Consider the following 7,484-nt stretch of genomic DNA (forward strand, 5'->3'; position numbering starts at 1 on the left):
TATTTCTGGGTTTGTTATTCTGTTCTATTGCTCTATGTGCCTATTTTTATACCAGTACCATGGTGTTTTGGTAGCTATAGCTTTGTAGTACAGTTTTATGTTGGGTATTGTGATGTGTCTAGATTTGTTTTTTTGCTGAGTTTTACTTTGGCTATGCGTGCTTTTCTTTGGTTCCATAAGAATTTTATAATTGTTTTTTCAAGTTCTGTGCAAAATGATGTTATTCTGATGGGAATTGACTTGAATGTGTAGATTGCTTTTGGTAGGTTGGTCATTTTCACAGTATTTATTCTACCCATCCATGAATGTCAGATGTTTTTCCATTTGTTTGTGTCACCTGTGATTTCTTTCAACAGTGTTTTGTAGATTTTCTTTTTCCTTTTTTTTTTTTTTTTTTTTTTTTTGAGACAGAGTCTTGCTCTGTCGCCCAGGCTGGGGTGCAGTGGCCGGATCTCAGCTCACTGCAAGCTCCGCCTCCCGGGTTTAGACCATTCTCCTGCCTCAGCCTCCCGAGTAGCTGGGACTACAGGCGCCCGCCACCTCGCCCGGCTAGTTTTTTGTATTTTTTAGTAGAGACGGGGTTTCACCGTGTTAGCCAGGATGGTCTTGATCTCCTGACCTCGTGATCCGCCCGTCTCGGACTCCCAAAGTGCTGGGATTACAGGCTTGAGCCACCGCGCCCGGCCCCTTTTTTTTTTTTGAGACAGAGTCTTGCTGTGTTGCCCAGGCTGGAGTGCAGTGGCGCGATCTTGGCTCACTGTAAGCTCTGCCTCCTGGGTTCACGCCATTCTCCTGCCTCAGCCTCCTGAGTAGCTGGGACTACAGGCGCCCGCCACCACACCCGACTAATTTTTGGTATTTTTAGTAATTTTTTGTATTTTTTTAGTAGAGGCGAGGTTTCACTTTGGTCTCGATCTCCCGATATCATGATCCACCTGCCTCGGCCTCCCAAAGTGCTGGGGTTACAGGTGTGAGCCACTGCGCCCAGCCTGTAGATTTTCTTTTAGAGATTTTTCACTTCCTCAGTTAGGTATATTTATTTATTTATTTATTTATTTATTTATTTATTTTTATTATTATTACTATTATTTTTGAGATGGAGTTTCAGTCTCGTTGCCCAGGCTGGAGTGCAATGGCACGATCTCGGGTCACCCTGACCTCCGCCTCCCAGGTTCAAGCAACTCTCCTGCCTCAGCCTCCCGAGTAGCTGAGATTACAGGCATGCGCCACCATGCCCAGCTAATTTTGTATTTTTAATAGAGACAGGGTTTCTCCATTTTGGTCAGGCTGGTCTTGAACTCCTGACCTCAGATGATCCACCCGCCTAGGCCTCCCAAAGTGCTGGTATTACAGGTGTGAGCCACTGTGCCCAGCCTCAGTTAGGTATATTTCTGATTATTTTATTTTATTTTTTGCAGCTGTTGTTGAAGAGTTTGAGTTCTTGATTTGATTCTCAGCATGGTGGCTGTTGGTGTATAGCAGTGCTACTGATTTGTGTACATTGATTTTGTATCCTGAAAATTTACTGAATTTATTTATCACATCTAAAAGCTTTTTGGGTAAGTCTTTAGGGTTTTCTAGGTATATGGTCTTATCATCAGTGAACAGTAACAGCTTCACTTCCTCTTTACCAATTTGGATGTCCTTTATTTCTTTCTCTTGTCTGAATGTTCTGGCTAGGACTTCCTGTACTATGTTGGATAGAAGTGGTGAAAGTGGCCATCCTTTTCTTGTTTCAGTTCTCAGTGTGAATGCTTTTAACTTTTCCTTGTTCAGTACATTGCTGGCTGTGGGTTTGTCATAGATGACTTTTATTACCTTAAGGTATGTCTCCTCTATGCTGATTTTGCTGAGGGTTTTAATCATAAAGGGATGCTGAATTTTGTGAAAAGTTTTTTCTGTAACTATTCAGATGGTCACATAATTTTTGTTTTTAATTCAGTTTATGTGGTGTATCACATTTATTGATTAATGTACATTAAACCACTCATGCATCTCTGGTAGGAGATGCACTTTATCATTGCATATTATCTTTTTAACATGCTATTGTATTTTGTTGGCTAGTATTTTGTTAAGAATTTTGGGCAGGGCACGGTGGCTCACACCTGTAATCCCAGCACTTTGGGAGGCCAAGGCGGGCGGATCACGAGGTTAGGAGATCGAGACCACGGTGAAACCCTGTCTCTACTAAAAATACAAAAAATAAGCCGGGTGCAGTGGCAGGCACCTGTAGTCCCAGTTACTCTGGAGACTGAGGCAGGAGAATGGCATGAACCTGGGAGGCGAAGCTTGCAGTGAGCCGAGATCGTGCCACTGCACTTCAGCCTGGGTGACAGCGAGACTCTGTCTCAAAAAAAAAAAAAGAATTTTTGCATCTATGATCATCAGGAATATTGGCGTGTAGTTCTCTTTTCTTGTTATGTTTTTTCCTGGTTTTGTTATTAGGGTGATACTGCCTTCATGGAATGATTTAGAAAGAATTCTTTCCTATTCTATTTTTTAGAATAGTTTCAGTAGAATTGGTACCAATTCTTGTTTAAATGGCAGATAAAATTCAGCTGTAAATCCATCTGGTCCCAGAGTCTTTTCTTGTTGGCAATTATTCATTACTGTTTCAATCTTGCTACTTGTTATTGATCTGTTCAGAGTTTCTATTTCTTCCTGGTTTACTCTAGGAGAATTGTATATTCCCAGAAATTTATTCACCTCTTCTAGGTTTTCTAGTTTGTACATTTCATAATGTTCATAGTAGCCTTAAATAATCTTTTGTGTTTCTGTGGGATTGCTGGTAATATATCCTGTTTTGTTTCAAATTGAGATTATTTGAATCTTGTCTCTGCTTTTCTTGGTTAATCTTGCTAATGACCTATCAATTTTGTTTATATTATCAAAGAACAAACTTTTTCATTTATCTTTTGAAATTTTTTGTTTCAATTTCATTTATTTCTGCACTGATGTTTGTTATTTTTTTTCTGCTGGGTTTGGGTTTGGTTTGTTTTTGTTTCTCTAGTTTCTTGAGGTATGAGCTTAGATTTTTAAATTTGAGCTCTTTCAGACTTTTTGATATAGACATTGTTATGAACATTCTTTTTAGCACTGCCTTTGCTGTATTCCAGAAGTTTTGATAAGTTTTGTCACTATTATCATTCAGCTCAAAGAGCTTTTATATTTCCATCTTGATTTCACTGTTGAGTAAATGATTATTCAGGAAAAGATTGTTTAACTTTCATGTATTTGTATAGTTTTATGGGTTCCTTTCATAGTTGATTTCCAGTTTTATTCCACTGTGATCTGAGTACTTGACATAATTTCTATTTTCCTAAATATATTAAGACTTGTTTTGTGGCCTATCATATAGTGTATCCTGGAGAATGTTTCATGTGCTGATAAAAAATACACATTCTGCAATTGTTGGGTAGAATGTTCTGTAAATATGTGTTAAGTCCATTTGTTCTAGGATAGAATGGGTATAGTTTAAGTTTATTGTATCTTTGTTGACTTTCTGTCTTGATTATCTGTCTAGTGTTGTCAGTGGAGTATTGAAGTCCCCTGCTACAAAGGTGTTACTGTCTATCTCATTACCTTTTTTTTTTTCTTTTTTTTGAGATGGAGTCTCACTCTTGTTGCCCAGCCTGGAGTGCAATGACACGATCTCGGCTCACTACAACCTCTGCCTCCTGGGTTCAAGCACTTCTCCTACCTCAGCCTCCTGAGCAGCTGGGATTTCAGGCACCTGCCACCACACTCAGCTAATTTTTTTTTTTTTCCCTTGAGATGGAGTCTTACTCTTATTGCCCAGGCTGGAGTGCAATGGTATGATCTTGGCCCACTGCAACCTCTGCCTCCTGGGTTCAAGCGATTCTCCTGCCTCAGCCCCTCAAGTAGCTGGGATTACAGAAACCCACCACCACACCTGGCCAATTTTTTGTATTTTTAGTAGAGACGGGGTTTCACCATATTGGCCAGGCTGGTCTTGAACTTCTGACCTCAAGTGATCCACCTGCCTTGGCCTCCCAAAGTGTTGGGATTACAGGCGTGAGCCACCACACCCGGCCAACTAATTTTTGTATTTTTAGTAGAGATGGGGTTTCACCATGTTGGCCAGGCTGGTCTCCAACTCCTGACATCAGATCATCCACCTGCCTTGGCCTCCCAAAGTGCTGGAATTACAGGCGTGAGCCACCGCTCCCAGCCTAAAGTTTTTTTTTTCCTTTAAAAGTTTTCAAATATTTTCTATGATGAAAAATAAATAATGTGCTTTTCAGCTTTGATTTTCTAAACTCATCCTTCATCTTTTTCCCAAAATTATTCCATGTCTTTTCAAAATGCTTCTCCAATTTTTTTTTTTTTTTTCTTGAAACAGGGTCTCACTCTATCGCCCAGTTCTGGTTGCAGTGGTGTAACCAATCATGGCTCACTGCAGCCTGGACCTTCCAGGCTCAAGTAATCCTCCTGCCTCTGCCACCTAACTAGCTGCAACTACAGGCATGCAGCAGCATGGCTGGCTAATTTCTTCATTTTTGTCATGAAAGCAAAATCTTATTATGTTGCTCAGGTTGCACTGGAACTCCTGAGCTCCCATAATTCTCCTATCTCAGCCTCCCAAAGTGCTAAAAATATAGGTGTGAGCCTCTGTGTTCTTCCGCAATTTTTTTTTTTTTTTTTTTTTTTTTGATACAGAGTCTGGCTCTGCCGCCCAGTCTGGAATGCAGTGGCACAATCTCAGCTCACTGCAACCTCCGCCTCCCCAGTTCAAGTAATTTTCCTGCCTCAGCCTCCTGAATAGTTGGAATTGCAGGTGCACACCACCACGCCTGGCTAATTTTTGTATTTTCAGTAGAGACAGGGTTTCACCATGTTGGTCAGGCTGCTCTTGAACTCCTGACCTCATGATCCACCCACCTCGGCCTCCCAAAGTTCAGCGATTACAGGCATGAGCTGCTGCGCCTGGCCTCTTCTGCAATTTCTTAAGAGGATTATTTCCAGTGATAAACAGTAGTATATGAACACAAACCTAAAAAGAATCTGACTTATTCTGTAGAAGTGTCACTCTCCAGGATTTCAAGGGTCTAGGGCAGGGCAGCTACTTTAGTAGCATGACCCATTTGGTGTCAGATAAAGCTGATCCTGAGTCTTAGCCCAGTCACTTAGCACTCGTGGGTCTTTGGACATGTTTGTTGATATGGAGAAGTACTATATACCACATATGCAAAAAAGGTGGACTGATACTGATTGCAAAATGGCAGCAAGTTTTCTTCCCTCTTGTATCTGTGCCCATTGTCCGGTACTTTTACAGCTGTTTCTATCAAGATCCAGAATCTGTCTTCCAAACCCTAGATCTGGCTGGCTTTATTTGCTCAGGGCAGTAGAAACTTGTGAACATGACAGTGGGCTAGTTTGCGGCCAGGCACAAATGGTTTTGAATGCTTCTGTTTTTCGTTCAGAATGCTGCAATCTCCATGAATAAAGCCCACGTTAGCAAGCTGAAAAATAAGATACCATGGGGAGGAGAAGCAAGGTGCCCCTGTTGGCAGCCCCAGAAGCAGAAGATCACCCCCAGAAGTACAGCTGGCTAGTCGACAAGCAGCTGATGATACAAGTCTGAAAGAGCTCAACTGATACCAGAATAATGGCCGCACTCAGCCTAGCCTAAATGACTGACCATCTTAATTATCAACTAGTAAGTTTTGGATGATTTGTTATGCTGCAATAGCTAACTAATACATGCACCCAGTGCAGATAGGATGCCAGGATTTAGTGACAAGTTGATTACTTGTTGCCTTCTAACAGTGGGCAGCCTCTAGGTACTGATTTCTTCCCCTAATTTAAAGTAGGATGTCTTGAAAGAGAATGTTGGGTAATGCAGAAATACAGGTAGACATGTATGCATGTGATTGGTGTTTATATTTGCATAGTTCCCACACCACAGGAGAAAGCAGATAACCACAGCCTTGCAATTAGGGTCAAGGCCAATTAGCAAAATAAGTTTGCCTGTAATCTATTTTCTCCGTATCTAAACATTGGAGTTCAAGAGTGTGGGCAGAACTGAAGACACAGAGTTTTTTTCTCCTAAGCGCCATCATCCTATGGTCACAGCCTAATCTCTAAAAGAGAGGTGGGCAACAGGTGGTAAGCCGTAGTTTACCTGTGGTTATTTTATTTCTGCTGCCCTCAGCTCCTTCTATGGCCACTATCTGTTCCGACCTCAGAACTGAAGACAGATGTTAGTAGGGAGAGGCCCTTCCTTCGCCTCTGTCCCTTCACACCACTGACATCAGAGTTGCTATGTGTAGCTCCTGGGTGTCTGGAATGTGCCTGGTCTGAACAGCGATATGCTAGAAAGGTAAAATACAGAGTTATTTTAAAAAATTTAGTTGCAAATATTTATATACTTCATTAATAATTACATATTCCTCACACATTAAAATGATAATATTTTGTATATATTAGGTTAATTACATTGTTACAATCAATTCAACCTGTTCCTTGTTGTTGTTGTTTGAGACAGAGTCTCTGTCACCAGACTGGAGTGCAGTGGCGCCATCTTGGCTCACTGCAACCTCTGCTTCCCGGGTTTAAGCGATTCTCCTGCCTCAGTCTACCGAGTAGCTGGGACTACAGGTGCGCACCACCACACCCAGCTAATTTTTGTATTTTTTTTAGTAGAGACAAGGTTTCACCATGTTGGCCAGGAGGGTCTCGATCTCTTGATCTCATGATCGACCAGCCTCGGCCTCCCAAAGTGCTGGGATTACAGGTGTGAGCCACTGCGCCTGGCCTCTTGTTTCTTTTCTTTATTTTCTTCCCCTCCGAGACACGGAGTCTTGCTCTGTCTGCCCAGGCTGGAGTGCAGTGGTGCGATCTTGGCTCATTGCAACCTCCTTCGCCTCCCGGGTTCAAGCAATTCTCCTGCCTCCGCCTCCTGAGTAACTGGGATTACAGACGCCCGCCACCACGTCTGTCTAATTTTTGTATTTTTAGTAGAGACGGGGTTTCACCATGTTATCCAGGCTGGTCTCAAACTCCTGACCTCTTGATCCGCTGCCCGCCTTGTACTCCCAAAATGCTGGGATTACAGGCGTGAGCCACCGCGCCTGACCCCTTGTTTCTTTTTAATATTCTAGTTTGGCTACTAGAAAATTCAAAATTCACATGTGGCTCATATTTTATTTCAGAGGATTACCTCCTTTTTAAAATCTCAGGCTGCCTGCTCAAAGGACCATAAGCCAGGAAGGTAAAAAACCTGAAATTTTAAAACCTTTGTTATTATATCCTTTTCATTTATGTATAGTCATATGATGTATTATTTACAAATGCATATTATCTTATACACAAGATTGAATGCAAATACCCTTTGGAGTGGGCCTATCAGCTCAGGGAGGAAGCCCTGCCTGAAAAGGCTGCAGCCTAGACGGTCACTCTTCCTTCATTCAGCCCAGCATCTAATTACATCTTCTGTCAGTCAGGGCCTGAGGGGGTGGGGT

The sequence above is a fragment of the Macaca nemestrina genome, chromosome 20, assembly GCF_043159975.1.
Source record: "Macaca nemestrina isolate mMacNem1 chromosome 20, mMacNem.hap1, whole genome shotgun sequence".
In the NCBI taxonomy this organism is placed as follows: Eukaryota; Metazoa; Chordata; class Mammalia; order Primates; family Cercopithecidae; genus Macaca; species Macaca nemestrina.